The following is a 17,842-nucleotide window of genomic DNA, read 5'->3' on the forward strand; positions in this document are numbered from 1 at the left end:
TAGGATTTATCCCTGGGATGCAAGGCTGGTTCAATATACGGAAATCAATAAATGTTATTCACCACATCAATAGACTTAAAAATAAGAACCATATGATCATCTCGATAGATGCGGAAAAAGCATTTGACAAAGTACAGCATCCCTTTATGTTCAAAACTCTAGAAAAACTAGGGATAACAGGAACATACCTCAATATTGTAAAAGCAATCTATGCTAAGCCTCAGGCTAGCATCATTCTGAATGGAGAAAAACTGAAGGCATTCCCTCTAAAATCTGGAACTAGACAGGGATGCCCTCTCTCTCCACTTCTGTTCAACATAGTTCTCGAAACACTGGCCAGAGCAATTAGACAGACGAAAGAAATTAAAGGCATAAAAATAGGAAAAGAAGAACTTAAATTATCACTATTTGCAGATGATATGATTCTATACCTAGCAGACCCAAAAGGCTCTACAAAGAAACTATTAGAGCTAATAAATGAATTCAGCAAAGTGGCAGCATATAAAATCAACACGCATAAATCAAAGGCATTCCTGTATATCAGCGACAAATCCTCTGAAATGGAAATGAGGACAACCACTCCATTCAAAATATCTTCAAAAAAAATAAAATACTTGGGAATCAACCTAACAAAAGAGGTGAAAGACTTATACAATGAAAACTACAGAACCCTAAAGAGAGAAATAGAAGAAGATCTTAGAAGATGGAAAAATATACCCTGTTCATGGATAGGCAGAACTAACATCATCAAAATGGCGATATTACCAAAAGTTCTCTATAGGTTTAATGCAATGCCAATCAAAATCCCAACGGCATTTCTTGTAGAAATAGATAAAGCAATCATGAAATTCATATGGAAAAATAAAAGACCCAGAATAGCAAAAACAATGCTAAGCAGGAAGTGTGAATCAGGCGGTATAGCGATACCAGACTTCAAACTATACTACAGAGCAATAGTAACAAAAACAGCATGGTACTGGTACCAAAACAGGCGGGTGGACCAATGGTACAGAATAGAGGACACAGAAACCAATCCACAAAACTACAACTATCTTATATTTGATAAAGGGGCTAAAAGCATGCAATGGAGGAAGGATAGCATCTTCAACAAATGGTGCTGGGAAAACTGGAAATCCATATGCAACAAAATGAAACTGAATCCCTTTCTCTCGCCATGCACAAAAGTGAATTCAAAATGGATCAAGGAGCTTGATATCAAATCAGAGACGTGCCGTCTGATAGAAGAAAAAGTTGGCTACGATCTACAGTCGGTGGGGTCGGGCTCCAAATTCCTCAATAGGACACCCATAGCACAAAAGTTAATAACTAGAATCAACAAATGGGACTTACTCAAACTAAAAAGTTTTTTCTCAGCAAAAGAAACAATAAGAGAGGTAAATAGGGAGCCTTCACCCTGGGAACAAATCTTTACTCCTCACACTTCAGATAGAGCCCTAATATCCAGAGTATACAAAGAACTCAAAAAATTAGACAATAAGAAAACAAACAACCCAATCAACAAATGGGCCAAGGACCTGAACAGACACTTCTCAGAGGAGGACATACAGTCAATCAACAAGTACATGAAAAAATGCTCAACATCTCTAGCTGTCAGAGAAATGCAAATCAAAACCACCCTAAGATACCATCTCACTCCAGTAAGATTGTCAGCCATTAGGAAGTCAAACAACAACAAGTGCTGGCGAGGATGTGGGGAAAAGGGTACACTTGTACATTGCTGGTGGGACTGCAGATTGGTGCAGCCAATTTGGAAAGCAGTATGGAGATTTCTTGGAAAGCTGGGAATGGAGCCACCATTTGACCCAGCTATTCCCCTTCTTGGTCTATTCCCTAAAGACCTAAAAAGAGCATGCTACAGGGACACTGCTACATCGATGTTCATAGCAGCACAGTTCACAATAGCAAGACTGTGGAACCAACCTAGATGCCCTTCAATAGACGAATGGATAAAAAAAATGTGGCATTTATACACAATGGAGTATTACTCTGCATTAAAAAATGACAAAATCATAGAATTTACAGGGAAATGGATGGCATTAGAGCAGATTATGCTAAGTGAAGCTAGCCAATCCCTAAAAAACAAATGCCAAATGTCTTCTTTGATATAAGGAGAGTAACTAAGAACAGTGTAGGGACGAAGAACAGGAGAAGAAGATTAACATTTAACAGGGATGAGAGGTGGGAGGGAAAGGGAGAGAGAAGGATAATTGCATGGTAATGGAAGGAGACCCTCAGGGTTATACAGTGGAGGAGGTAGAGAGAGAGGAGGGGAGGGGAGGGGAGAGGTGGGGAGGGGGGAGGGTGGAGGATGGGAAAGGCAGTGGAGCACAACAGACACTAGTATGGCAATTTGTAAATCAATGGATGTGTAACTGATGTGATTCTGCAATCTGTGTATGGGGTGAAGGTGGGAGTTCATAACCCACTTGAATCAAAGTGTGGAATATGATATGTCAAGAAATTTGTAATGTTTTGAACAACCCACAATAAAAAATTAAAAAAAAAAAAAAGAATAATGGAGCTGTGGGCAATGGCACACCTCTGTAATCCCAGCGACTCTGGAGGGTGGAGCAGGAGGATTGTAAATTCAGGGGCAGCCTCAGTAATTTAGTAAAGCTCTAAGCAACTGAGTGAAGCCCTGTTTCGATTAAAAAAAAAAAAAAGGTTAGGGATGTAGCTTAGTGGTAAAGTCCCTAGGTTCAATACCTAGTACAAAAAAAAAAAAAAAAAAAAAAAAAGGCAAATTTTGACATTGAATACATGATTGAAGTTAATGGTCTCCAAATACTTTTTTTGTGGTACTGAAAATTAAACCTGGGAATGCTTTACCACTGAGCTGCACCTCCAGCCCCCCCCCCCCCACTTTTAAAAAAATTTTTTGTAGTTGTAGATGGACAACATACCTTTATTTTAAAAATGTGTTTATTTTTATATGGTGCTGAGGATCGAACCCAGTGCCTCACATATGCTGAGCAAGCACTCTGCCACTGAGCTACAGCCCCAGCCCCTCCAGCCCTTTTTATTTTGAGACAGGTCTTGTTAAATTACTGAGGCTGGAAACTTAAGATCCTCTTGCCTCAACCTCCTGAGTAGCCGGAATTACGGGTGTGTGCTATAGAATCTGACCATTTTTTAAATTGTGTAAGGTATAACCCTACCAAAGTTTTTACTCATGGACCCCTACTATATAGAATTTATTTATAAACTATGTACATTTAATATTATATTGATTAAATTTCTAACACTTCTTTCCTGTGTATTGATTTGTGTTTTTGGAGTGCATGAACTCCCCTACCCCAAACTCTAATATTACATAATGGTTTAAATAGCTTCTTAACTAATTTAAAGAAAGAGGTTTTTTAATGTTCCCTTAATTCTAATCATTAAGAGATTAAGAAAGGACATGATCCATAATTTTTGGAATGTAATCTTTGTTGTCAATATTGTGCTTTCAAAAAATAAGATTCTCAAGAGACAGTATAAGGAGGGGAGCAAGGCTGTTGAGGGGAGGTAGAACGGGGCAGATAGTTGGGAACAGAGGAGAATTTCTTTTAATTCAGTTTTGTCTATTGTGGGCCAGGCCTTGGGACATCAAGCTATATTAAGAAATAATCTCTCTCCTAAAGTTGCTTATAAAAATCTTAATAACTTAGAGAAATTTGTCTTTTTTGGAAGAAAATCCCAGATAAACCTAACTATCCGTGACGTGTTAGCTTAGTCTGCATGACAGGGAACAATGGGTAGAAGTGCCCAAATTGTTCCCACTAGTAAACGAATATGAATTGATATCCATTCTGTGCCAGACTCTTTTACATATATTATCTTATTTAATATTCTCAAGAATATTGTAAGATCCGCGTTCTTTAACTCTTGTACAGAGGAGGAAATGGAAGCTCAGGTCAAATAGTTTAGACAAGGTCAACAGGGGATAAGTGGTGGAGCTAGGATTCCAACCTCACAAGAAATAGTTACAATGTGTTGAGGGTTTCTTGTGCCCCAGGCAGGGACTCGTGCTTATTTACAGAATCTCATTACATTTCCAGGACAGCCCTATAAAGTGCTATTATTTTACCTTTTTCATAGGTAAGGAATCTGGGATTTGGAGAGTTGCTTATGGCATACTACTACCTGGTGGCAGAACTGTCATTTGACTGTTTCGTGGATTGTGCTTCCTCTGACATTGCGGCAAGAAGGCGTCAGCACAGAGGAGAGACAGATCATGACTCTGGGGACTAACCTGTGGAGGGAAGATGGCAGATTCCAGTGGTCTACAGGTGAATTTTATGGGCTTATTTAAGTCATAGCAATATGGTACATCTGTAAATAGTTGGGTATGTATTAGCTAAATGTTTTGAAAATTTGCATTTAATCTTATCCATAAAGTGTAAGTATTGCATTCTTTCCAGGAAACTTCGAGGCATAAACTCCATTTCAGAACAATGGTAAGGCACTGTTTGTGTCTAACTTAGAATCTGCTGACTACAGATCATCTCAGACCTATACTGGGAGCCAGGATGGCAGAGACGCTCAGATCTCTTCACAAGGATGATGTTAATAGGATTTATTTCCAGCCTGTTCTTGAAACTTGCTGCCCTCATTTATCCTCATTATCTCTCCTCCAACTTCTGAGTCATCTCACCTGAAGGTCCTAGAGTTCTGCTTCATTTCAGGAACTGCGGGCAACCACGTAGGTAAATAATGTTTTTATTCTTCCCTGATCTCATAAAAGTAGAACTGTGACTCAGTTACATTCTCCAGAGAGTCCAAGTTATACTCATATATGTCTAGGCCTGGAGTTAGTCACATAAACAGCATGGGGTTGCTAAGCAATGAGGTACACATTTCATTAGTTGCAAGCAATGGCACTGTTTGCTCTCAGTACCCAGGATACATGGGGGATTGCACGTTAAAGTTCTAAGAACACAGGTGCAGTAAAGTCCAGAGGAGCCATATGTGGTATCTTTTGACTCAACCCCATATTCTCTTTCCTCCTTCCCAAATCCCTTTGAATTAATTTTACACTTGGTGGTCAGGAGTGCAGTAATGAGACATGAAAATAGGAAAGAGGACTAATAGTTCAGGGCTGAGCATGTCAGGCAGTGGAGGGGTTAACATGTAGGACTTACTGTGTGTGTGTGTGTGTATGCATGATAAATAATTCAACTGTACAAACACCTATGGCTGGGTTCTATTTATTTAAGTAAGACAACTGGATTGACAGATGACCAGATAAGCTCAAAAGCCACCTAAGACTGGATTAGGTGTCTCCTGGTATGGGTCTTTGTTTTTTCTGGTTGTTAATAGTAAAACCTTATAGAATATGGGGCAGAATCCCCTTATGTGTAATATTTGTGGAATCCCTCCTTCTCTTTCCCCAGAAGAAGCTGAAGTGGGGGGCATTCTTTCTCTTTTACCTTTAGCAGTGTAAATCTTATTCCATCAGAATGTACTTTCTGGCATTTTGGATTGGAGATAGGAACACAAAGAAATAGAGATGGCAGGAATGCATTCCCTATTTCCAGTCGGGGTAGCTGCCCCCTGAAATCTTGTTCCTTCCATTCACATTTGGAGCTTTCTGGGATTCTCTCCATTTTCTGAGCTTGCTCCTCTAACCCTTCCAGACTCTATTAACCCTCTATACCCGAAATTCTTGTATCTCACCTTCCATGGATTTTTTTGTTTGTTTGTTTCAGTCAGCCAGAATCAGTTCCGAAACCGGCCCCAAGGGTCCTGAATAAGCCACCCTTCCATGAGTTCTTTTTCTTTTCTTTTCTTTCTTTCTTTTTTTTTTGGTACTGGGGATTGCACTCAGGGGAATTTGACCACTGAGCCACATCCCCAGCCCTATTTTGTGTTTTATTTAGAGACAGGGTCTCACTGAGCTGCTCAGTGCCTTGCTTTTCTTGAGGCTGGCTTTGAACTTGCGATCCTCCTGCCTCTGCCTCCTGAGCCATGAGTTCTTAATCACATCTGCAAAAATCTTCCTTCCTTTTTTTCCATATAAAGTAACATTCACAAGTTCCAAGGATTGGGCATGGATGTCTTTTAGGGACCACTTTTCAGCTACCCATGTATCTTTAACGTATCCCTCTGTAGCTCTGGTGATTGGTTTACTTCTCTGTCTCTCTTATCGGTCTAAACTCTTGGATCTCAGAAAGAAATTTTCTTACCCTCATCCATTCCTGGTTCTTTGTGTAGTCACACAAAACTATTCATTGAACGAATCAATAAAAAATTAAATCAAGATGAAGTTATTACTGCATTTTTTCCCTCATCACAAGTTTTGAAGCTTAAAAATTCACAGGCAACTTTTAAAAATAAATAGCATGTTGATATAAACACTGTATCTCTGTTTAATAAAGTTGGTTTGCTTTTGAACTTCTCATGGTTCCCTGCTACTACAGGAATAAGTCAGCAGACCTGCAGCATGGGGACCTCTATTTAATGTCTGCCCTACAAGGCAGACATTGCTAATATTTTATCAAAAGTCCACACACTGCCTTAGAATCCTTGACACAGGGTTGCAGGCAGCTGCTCCTTATTGTGTGAAGTGGAGCTGTGAGAAAAATATTCATGAAATTATGGTCAGAAGATAAAAAGCCATTCTCTTCAGTCTGGTCCCACCTTAGCCTCTTTCTCTCTCATTATTTCCAATGTTACATCTACTTCAGGATCAAGCAGACTACATTTCTCCACTCTAGATTCATAATGTTCTTCTCTCCTAGCCAGACAGTAACTCTCCTACCGGTTGCAAAGCAAGTCTCCACTTCAAACAGAAGAGATTTTTCTTTAACCTTGACACACATATTCATTTCTTTCCATGCTGCCAAAAATGATTTGTTTTCTCCCCAGATCTCCAATCATAATCAGCATCTACTTACTGCAGTGAGGTTCCTTTTCTTACTCCATCATACTGACATTTAATTTATTATCTCTCCCCCAAATACAATATGGTAAACACTTCAAGTCTTTTTTGAGTTTTTCCGAGGAGACTCTCATGACCTGCCAAATGGCTCCATCAGTTGCCAAGTGATGCTTCTGAGCCCTCCTCCCGACATTGTGTCTGGTTATGGAGACTGTTCCCTGTGTGTCTGGTGTGGATCAGCTGTAGCTTGAACCCTGTCTCTGGGCTGAGTTGGAAGGACCCACAAGCTTCTGACCTTTACCTTCCCAACAGGGTGATTTCAATGGCAAAGTGAGTGATAACGCTTCCAATACAAACAGCTTAGTCACCAATCAATGCACTCCTTCAGCAGGGAGAACACAGCAAATGTTTCCCCACAGCATTTTCTGCTGCACTGTGAGCCACCAAGCCCACTTAACCTTGGAGAAATTGTAGTGTGGAAATAAATTATCAAGATGTTGTCTTTCTTTAGTGTCCTAGTTGGCAGACTATTAGGTAACAAACTTTATACAGAAAGATAAGCCTGAAATTCATCTAAATCACCTGAAACGTATGTTTTGATCATTTATGTTTTTTTTTTTCTTCTTGTGGTGCTGGGGATTGGACCCAGGGCTTTGTGCATACAGACAAGCATTCTACCAACTGAGCTATATTCCCAGCCCTCATTTGTGTGCAAACATTTTTTTTTTTAAATCACCTAATGCTTCTCTAGTGTGGATAGTTATTCTTCTCTTTTTGGTAATTGTTGAGATCTCTGGGATGGATTCTGATAGGGTTAGTATCGATGTTCATAATAACTTGTTAATAGCTCTAATAGCTGATAATGGTAATCCAGTCTATTCATTGGCTGAATCAATAAAAAATTAAATTCAAGATGAAGTTATTACTGCATCTTTTCCTCACCACAAGTTTTGAAGCTTAAAAATTCACAGGCAATTTTTAAAAATAAATAGCATGTTGATATAAACATGTTTATATCAAGAGCTCATTCATTCAACATTGTAGTTCAAAATGTGTATTTTTCATATCTTTGGAAGTAAAATCAGGGCATGAGAAGCACACCATGTTCTTTGTGTATGGAAGACATCACAAGGCCCTTAAATCATTGGGCTGTTCCCAGCTGCTGTAGTTGAAGCAAACTCATCTGGTATCCACAGACTGTCAGCTGCCCAGCCTGTTCCAGCTCCAGATCCTTTTCTTCATTTTTTTTTCCCCTTTCTAGGTTGTGATTCTGGAATCATTGGTCTGAGATCCATTCTCCCTCCTCCCACACTGACCATAAGTAAAGTAACATGAAAAATTTTTTCACATTTTTTGCAGAGTTTGGAAAATCCTTTACACTGTTGGAAAGAGTGGATGAATATTCTTTTGTAGTGATTTTTAGACTGTTTGATTTTATTTTATCTTGGCTCAAAATTTATCTGCCATCTTCAAATCCCCGTATGAGTTCAACTTCTGTGATAGAAGGAACATCATATAAAGATGAAAATTTTGCTAATCATTGTCCCCAGACCTCCAAAGGAACAGAGCCAACTGGTCTACCTTTATCAATCTTTCCTTTTTTCCTGCTGTTCTTTTAGAGGCAGTATTTATGAGGAAAAATAAAAATGAAGATATCCAGGGGATCCAAGAATGGTGAGTAGACCCTGGCTGGATAGTCACCTTGAGTGACAGAGGATAGAACCCTTTAAATACCTTGTCTAGTGGGAAGATGGCAGAATAGAAGTACCCATCATGTAACTCTGTAAGTGAGAAGAGTCAGGGCAATAAAGGGGAAGTTGTATTCCTCCTAGAGAAAGAGGAGACTCTGGAACCAACAAAGAAGTGACAGGAAACCATATCAGCATGGAGAAGGAGAAAGATAAATCAGAGAAAAGTACAAAGTGTTTGAAACTTCAGTCCCTGCTACCCTATTCATGGTGGAGTAGTGAACCATGGTAGGGAACTGACCCTGCAAGCATAAGGTAAGTGGGAGATGGCAGAAAACCTCAATGACAACAGCAAACTGGCAGACCTAACTGTGAGGCAAACCCATTGTTCTTACAAGCTTTCCCTCCCCATAAATAAGACTTTTTATTTGTCACTATTAAAATTCTAAATTTTAAATAGATTCTTGGACCGATGGTTCATGTCCATCAATGTGTTCAACTTAGTGCTTGTCATCTTATCCATAGTAGCTTTTCTAGAACCATTATCTTTACCAAGAAGCTCCATGAGTTTTCCCATTTCCACCCTGGGTTTCTTCAGTATTTTTACTTTTCTAACAAAGACATCATAAAGAGGATAAATAGACTGGTGAACCTTTTCTATATCTTTCTCATTGCTGCCTGAATCAATTTATTGATCACTTCTTTCAAGTCAGTTTGGTACTTCTGGGGTCATGATTTCTGTTATCTCCTTCTGGATTAGGCAGACCAGTTGGTGCTGAGTATGAGAGGGCTTCTGCATTTGATTGTTGCATTTTAAAAAGTAAAACCAACAAAGAACAGATGCAGAAAATAGCCATCCATGGTCTTGACATCAATTTGAGCTTCAATCATGGTCTGCCACTCTTTTGACCATGAAACTCATTTTGTCACTGGTAAGATCCATGCACTGGAAGTTAGGCAGTTTTGCCCTGAACATCCTCAGTAATTAGCTTGAATTTTCTACATGCAATTTAATTATTCTGCAGATCAGCAAGACTTACTTCAAACATATGACCCTTGAGGCCATCAGATGCAATTTGGATTCCTTGAGTTCTTGTGGCTAATGTTTTCCCAGGATTTCTCATATTGAACATAGCTAGTGCTTTCACATTATACCAAACGTTCTTAGAAAATTTTCTGCTTGGCTTCCTTCTTGCCACCTTTTATAAGGTGCTTATTCTTGCCTACTGCCAAGGTGCTACTTAGAGAGGTGCTCCTCCTGCATAACAAACTAGTTTTAGAGAAGGGATTCATTATATCACTCAGCAGACTCTAAGGGTGCTATAACCAGGAGCCATCTTGAGAAGGGTCTTCTGTTAGGGACTAAACTGCCCTAGGAATCAGAAAACAGAACAATCAATTAAAACTCCCTAGGGACACCCCACTGCAGTGACTGAGGGAAGAGAGCCACATGAAATGGTTGAGATAGTAGTGGATAGAGAAAGTGTCTGTTACAACTCTGCAGAGGGGTTAGAGAAGGGGAATGTGGGCTGTGATTGGAAGGGGATTGTAGGGCTCAGGGGTCTGTGACCCGGACTTCTGTGATAAAGAGCAAGACCAATCATATGAGGTTTAGTGGGGATGGGGGCAGGTCTAACAGCACTTAGACTGAACCTGGCAAATCAAAAATTAAAAAAAAAAAAAAAAAAAGGAAACTGGCAAATCATTTAACTTACCCCTACACCCTGACCCTGCCTGTGTCCCTGTTATCCAGTGCAGAATTTAGCAGTGTGATTGCTTACCCCACTGACAATTGCATTCCAGGATACTCCTGACTTTGATGTTTGCCATTCACCCGGCTCACAGACTGAGGGCTTCTGGGGCAAGTGTGTACCCACCTGGCCGGTCCATAGACTCCTGAAGCTCAGTCCACACACTAAGATTCTCAGTGCCTCTGACTTTTAACAGGCTCCTGAGTGTGCATACAAAAGATGTCAGGAGTGAATACAGTTGTTCTGTTGCCAATATTATCTTAATCTGCCTGGTGAGACACATGGGACAGGGTGTGCCTACATACCATCTGGATCCATTTGGTCGAAGTTGAGAGGAATCACAACCAGCTTCTGCTGTGACCCATTGTCTTCCTACTATGCCTGGAAGACTCCCAAATTAGAAGACCCAAGTATCTCAGGTAGGAGGAATTTTTGACCCATTTTTTCTTTCTTATATTATTCTTTTTTTCTGTCTTCCTTCCTTTTTCTATAAATTCTTTAACTGGATCCAAGCATTATTAATCCAGTAAACCATCAAAACTTTAAGATGAATAAAGGAGAAACAAGTGAACATAGATTATTCAAAGCAATCAGAAGAAAAACAACAAAATGACAGGTACTAGTTCATGTCTTTAAATAAAAATTCTGACTATAATGTTCTTAATTATCAAATTAAAAGATGCAGTCTAGCTGACTGGATTAAAAAACAAGACCCAACTGTTTGTTGCCTGCAGGAAACTCACCTTATCAGCAAAGACATACACAGACTGCAAGTAAAAGGTTAGAAAATGTTATTCTAAGCAATTGGAATAATAACAGGAAATCCTCACAATTTCAGTGAGCCATAAGCATTTAAACCCCACAAACCTTCAGCTGATCATCTGGAGTCAGTCCAGTCTTTACCAAGAACTGGCTTGTGTTTTTGTGCTGATCACCCAGTAGCTGAATTGCTTCTCAATATTCTGGATGCTTAATTATTCTACCATTGCAGGCAAATTTCTTCTTAAACGCCTTCACTAGTTTCCTTTTTTATGGTATCATCAGCAATCCCTTGGATAATAGTAGGGGGTCTTCCTGACGTTTCTCTGTTGATTTCTTATATGGATACAATCCTCAGTATCAGCAGGAAGCAGGTTACCACCCTTACTTGAATCAGTAAAGAGGTAGAAAGAGTGGAGGTCCTGGATAGTGGACATACCATACGATTCCTTTGCTTGGGCAGAAATGGCCTATGGAAGGCAGTTGTGGAAGAAGGAGTGAGAAGGGAGTTCATCAGGAGGTTGCTGAGTCCTCATAGGCAGCTCTGTGACTTGGATCAAAATTCTTAATATAAGACTTGAAACTTTGAACCTACTAGAGGAAACGGAGGAACCCCTTCAAGATACTGGCACCAGGCAGTGATTTCCTCGACAGGCCTCTAATACCCCTGGAAATAAATGGAAGAATTGACAAATGGGATTGCATCAAATTGAAAAGCTTCTGCAGAGCAAAGGAAACAATCATGGAGTGAAGAGTCCATCTACAGGATAGGAGAAAATTCTTGCTAGCTATTTGTCTGACAGAGGATTGATATCCAGGATATATAGAAAAGTCAAAAAACTTAACAGAAGAACCAGTAACCCAATCAACAAACAGACAAAAGACCCGAACAGATATTTCTCAAAAGAAGTACAAATGACAATACAAATATGAAGAAATACTCAACATTTTTAGCCATCAGGGAAATGCAAATCAAAAACTTCATTGAGACTCCAACTCAGCCTAGACAGAATGGCTGTTATCAAAACCAACAAAAACAAGACATAATTAGAAAAAATCCCAAAGAATAACAAATGTTGGGGAGAATTTGGAGAGGAAGGAACACTTAGGCACTGCTGATGGGAATGTAAATTGGTATAATCATTATGGAAAACAGTATGTGGAAGTTTCTTAAGAAACTAAAAATATAGAGCTATCATATGATCTAGCTATACTACTCCTGGGTATATACCCAAAGGAAATGAAGTCAGCATACAAAATAGTTCTCTGCATACCTATGTTCATTGTGGCACTATTCACAATACCCAAATTACGGAATTAGCCTCAGTGTCAGTCAATAGATGAATGCATAAAGAAAATGGAAAATGTGATATATAGACACAACAGAGTTTTATTCAGCTATAAAGAAAAATAAAGTCATGTCATTTGTAGGAAAATAGATTTGGAGGTCAGCATGTGAAGCAAAATAAGTTAGACAAGTATCATATGTTATCTCTCATATGTGGAAACTAAAAATCAAAAACAAAACCCCCAAAACCCCAAAATGATGTCCTGAAAGTAGAAGAGGGGTTATTAGGGAAGGGAAAGGAACTGGGATGGAGGGAGTTAGAGAAAGGAGAGGGAAAAGGAGGGAAATAGAGAGTGTGGATATGATCAGAGCATGATATATGAGTATATGTCATAGTCAAACCCATTAATTCATACAATTAATATACATTAGTAATGATAATAAAAATAAGCACCTTGCTTAATAAGATAAAATTATGCTAAAAGAGCATGTTTCCCAAACACTTTGGTTTAGAGATAATAAAAATCTCTAACATAACTGAAATGATGTTTCCCATGTTTTAGAGTAAAAATTGCCAACATTGACCTAGGTACCTGAGGTCAATGTTCAGTGCCAGTATCTTTTGGGGGAAGGAAAGTCTTTAGGTTCTGCAGTTAATAGGTCCTCAAAGCAGTTAAAAACACAATTTTTGCTTTATTCTCCAGTCCAGAACCAGACCAATTAGAAATCAGGTCCCTTCTGTCTTAATTGCTTTGCAGCATCAAAATATGGATGCTCATAAAATTGCTCATCTTTAGGTTGTTTTCCAGTGTGTTAAGTGCTAACCATCTGATATTTGCGCTACATGGGATTAGAGAGAGAAATATCAGTGGGGACAGCTTCCCAGCACGACAGATTGTGGGGAGGCCTCTAAGCTACAGCAAATGGTCATTTGGATTCTCCCATGACCATCCAGAAAGGGAGGTGAGGGCTGCAGTCTTTGGATGTCTGGTATTTTACTCTTGGATGCAGCCTCATGGAAACATCTGGTCCAGTCTTGTGGCAGGCAGGCAACACTGATTAGTGTTGTTTATAACAAATAATGAAGGACTTTAATTTGAAAAGAAGCTATTTGGTTTTTTTTCCCCAAATACTTGGTTTCAGGAAAACAAGAATGTTCTCTGGAAAAGGATGCCTATCAAATGTCGTATTCATAAAAGACGATGACATGACCAGAGAACAGACTTTGGGAGGGCATGGTTCTCATTGTTTGATGAATGTTCTAAAGCAGTGCTTCTTAAACTTGAATGTGCTCATCAACTTGAAACCACAAATTAGTTCTGTGGTGGGGCCTCAGAGTCTGACTTCCCAGCAAGCTCCCGGAGGATGGCTGATGTTGCTGGCTGTTGACCACTCTTTGTGGAGCAAGGGTTTGTATTCATACTCATGTGTGGGCAGGGAGGGTATGTATAAGAACTAACTGGAGAAAATTCTTTCAGGTAACAAATTCTCCTTTTCCCCCACCAACACTATCAAATTGAGTTAATGAGGAGCATATTTATTTTTTAGTTTTATTGAGGTATAATTTATATACCATAAAATTTACCCTTTAAAGTGTATAATTCAGTGATTATTAGTATTAGTTGTGCAACCATCACTGCAAGCTTCTTTTAAATAATTTCTACCACCCAACCACCCCTTGTGCTTGTTTGCCATCATTCCTCATTTCCAACCAATGATCTATCTCCATAGATTTGTCTTCTCTTGACTGTTCTTATAATTATAATCATACCACCTATGGTGTTTGGGTTTGATTTCTTTCATTTATCATGATTTTTTCAGATTCATCCACTTTCAGTACTTTCTTCATTCTTATGGGCATAAGGTCTTTGGGAAAGTTTTTCAGGGTGGTTCAAGGGTCTCCTTGTTGAGGACTACCATACATATGCTGTATTAGTTTAGAAATTATTGTCTTCTTTTCAGATTGAGGAAACAGAGGCTAAACTACTGCATGCAACTATGATTGAAATCAGTATGGTTTTACTTCAAACCTAAGGCCCTTCTTCTGATGCACACTCTTCATAAACCCAGTGGATAACAGGTTGAGATCAACTCAGGCATGAAGTGCTCTCACCAGAATGCAACCAGGATGAGACTTTGTATCTGTCTTAGCAAGGGGTAGCAGTCAAAAAAACATGTTTCCAACTTCAAGAAAACCTTGTTAAGGGATTTTAATCTTGTTACAGTCTTAAAATTCCTACATGAGACACAGAAGGGGGGCATTACACAGCATGATTCATATATATCAAACTAACAATCCTCTTTGAGTGCCACATCTCCTCCAAATTACACTCAGTCCATCAACTGTCTCTTCCTCTGGGCCTCCCTCCTGTCTCTGCTCTCCCCTGCCCTCTCTCTCAAGCTCTAGCTTGTACTGGCTGCCTTGTCTTCTGCTACCTCCTTTAGGGAGGTGTGATTTTTCTTTGGTTCAGGAGTTCCTTGCCCTTTTAATACACATTGACTTAATCTCTGTCTGTCACCCCCCCCCCCCCATATCTATGTGTTTTTATCCATTTCTGAGTGGCTTCCCAAGAATTTGTGAGGGTGGAGAAGGCTTTGTCTAATTTTTATTTTTTTCTATCCTGATCCACAGGCATTGGAGGTGGGTTGTGTTCTGAGCAACCACAGCTTGCCATTTGAAGAGATGTCCAAGGGGTCAGGCATCAATACAGGTTGGCCCATGTCCAAACTAAAGAGGGATAAAACCCATTCCTCTTCTTGCCTGATCTTCCTTATCTCCTGCCATCCCTGTTTTAGTAAGCTTTTCATCACTAGAATCAAACTTAATTACCTTCAGTTAAAAGGTAATTAACTTAAAAAGAGAAAAGCCTTATTTTTGGCTCACAGTTTTGGAGATTCCAGCCCAGGGTCAACTGGTCCCATTGCTTTGAGCCTGTGGCAAGGCAGCAAGAGATGGGGAGGAAAAGATCAGGTCTCTCTTTCTCTTTCAAGGGCACGACCCCAATGACTTAAAGACCTTCCACCTCTTAAAGGTTCTACTACCTCCCAATAGCACCACCCTGAGGACCAAGTCTTTAACACATGGGCAATCACAGGACATTCAACTCCCAAACTATCACAACTCCTGTCCCCAAAGCCAGTCTAGAGTCAACCTTTTTGATTAGTACCCAGTAACAAAATAGTTATTTAAGGAAACTTTGAACACTTAATAATTTCCATTCATCTCAATCTAACAGTTTGGCTTTTGTTCTGGACACAGAATCTGTTCATAGTGGGTCTTATAATCCGGGCTGTCTATTACATGCTGGGCATGAGCAGAGCAACTTGGCAATTCAACAGTTTTTTTTTTTTTTAAAACTCTGATCTCTACTTTGTCCATGACCTGGGTGCTTCTTCTTTCCTTTCCTTATTTAAAAGTGAAGATCTGGCTACCCAGAACCCCAGGTCCCAGAAGAAGATTCAAAAGGTTTTTTGCAGCTTGTCTTCTTCAGTACTTTTATTTTCCAGGTGTGAAAACTAAGGTCCTCAGAGGTGAGGTGTCTTGCAATTATTGTCAGTAATTTAGCTCTCTCTCTCTCTCTCTCTTTTTCTCTCTCTCTCTCTCTGTGTGTGTGTGTGTGTGTGTGTGTGTGTGTGTCCCGCTTCTATGAGAAACAAAGGGGAAGAAGAAAAATAAAATAGATTCTATACATAGCCAAGAGCAAAAAAAATAATAGCAGAAGCTAGGAAAACAATAACATTTGAAATGGAAATAAATCCCCAGACACACCTGTCTCTCTGGCAGCTGTCATTTGAGATAGAGGAGTGACACGAATATTAACATATGGTGTTGGAAGCAGCCAGGTGACACATTAGTGCTTTCAGGGAGAAAAGGATTCTGGATAGCTTCTGGAAGTCACATGTTGAACACAGTCCTGTGGCACATCAGGGGCTTCATAAATATTTGTTGATGGTCTCAAGTAAGATTACAAAAGGTAGGCATACTTCAAGGTGTGTGCAGAAGGAATGGGCTGCCGTTTCTGCATTTGCAAAGGCCAAATTTGGTTTGCTCTTCTCTCTGGGCTTGCAGGGCTCTTTGTGGTCTTGGAAGCGTGTCCTGCTCTACGGCAGATTTGGCTGTGTTCAAATCTGCAATGGAGACTTAGTGAGTGCTCCCTCCTTTTTAACCCTTCCTAGAAATCAGAATTCAGAAGGCATAGAAAGGAGAGGCAGGGAATATTATGTCTTGTACGTTTGACGTTGAATTTCTGTTTAGCCACAGCAACTGGTGGTAATAGGGCTTTTCTGCTTGTAGAACAATCTCACATAGGCTTTTCTCTTTGGTTCCCTCAGCAACCGTCAAGCCTGGACTCCCAAGAACCTATGTCAGGCTGCCCGAGTCCAGGTCAGTGCCTAGTATTCTGTATGCTCTGAGTTCTTTCAGGCCTGGCCACCCATTGAGATTTCCATGGCACCCTAAACACTTTATCCCAGCACCTTCGCAGGACCTTTCCTGGGTACTGCTTCTCCGTCAGTGTATCCTCTGGCAGAGCTTCCCTCAGAGTTTGGGGCCCCCACAGCCCTGGCTTCCCTCAGGAGATGTTCTGTGCTCAGGGCCAGGAGATCATGACTCATGAACTACAGGAAGTTCTTGGCATGCTCCCTGCAGGCTGAGAGAAAATTAAAGCCTCAGAAGTTGTGCTTGAGAAGGAGGACGGCACAGACAGTGAAATTCACGGTTGGAACACACCTGCAGGTCCATAGGGAGGCTGGCCTGGGACGCACAGCTTGTGTGGGGATCTCAGGTGTCCCTTCACTTCCTATCTGAGCAAGATGCACTAGATTTCCATACACACACTGTCCATATTATGCATTTCCTCCTCCTCCTCAGTCCCCTTTCCTCTATGAGCCTTACTTCAGCTGGTACTGAGGAAAGTGGCTAAGGTTACACCATAACTCGTGTAGGCTTATAAGGACTTTTTTTTTGTGTGTGTGTACTGGGGACTGAATCCAGGGATGCTTAACCACTGAGCCACATCCCCAGTCCTTTTTTATATTTTATTTAGAGATAGAGTCTTGCTGAGTTGTTAACACCTCACTAATCTGCTAAGGCTGGCTTTGAACTCTCCATCCTCCTGCCTTAGTCTCCTGAGTTGCTGGGATTATAGGTGCACTACACTGCGCCCAGCATAAGGGCCATTCTTTAAGGAGATGTTAGTCATCCATCCGTCTAGCCATCCATCCATCCATTCATTCATTTTTTTTTTAAACAGTAAATATAGAAGTCCCTCAGTATCCACGGAGGGATTGGTTCCAGGACCCTGGCGAATACCAAAATAGGCAAATGCTCAAGTCCCTTATAAAAAAAAAGGCATAATATTTGCATATGACCTTGCATATCTGCCCATATTTTAAATTATCTCTACATTACTTATATACCTAACACATTGTAAATGCTATTGTTGTTATACTGTATTGTTTAGGGGATAAT

At 40.1% G+C, this 17,842-nt stretch overlaps 2 pseudogenes; both read right to left on the reverse strand.

Annotated features, from left to right (window-relative positions):
• Positions 1-9,026: 9,026 nt before the first annotated feature.
• On the reverse strand, positions 9,027-9,867 carry LOC114101721 (small ribosomal subunit protein eS1-like; annotated as a pseudogene).
• A 4-nt stretch (positions 9,868-9,871) lies between these two features.
• LOC114101716 (eukaryotic translation initiation factor 1 pseudogene) lies at positions 9,872-11,521 on the reverse strand (annotated as a pseudogene).
• Between the last annotated feature and the right edge of the window lie 6,321 nt (positions 11,522-17,842).

This window comes from Marmota flaviventris, chromosome 15 (assembly GCF_047511675.1).
Source record: "Marmota flaviventris isolate mMarFla1 chromosome 15, mMarFla1.hap1, whole genome shotgun sequence".
NCBI classification, from domain to species: domain Eukaryota; kingdom Metazoa; phylum Chordata; class Mammalia; order Rodentia; family Sciuridae; genus Marmota; species Marmota flaviventris.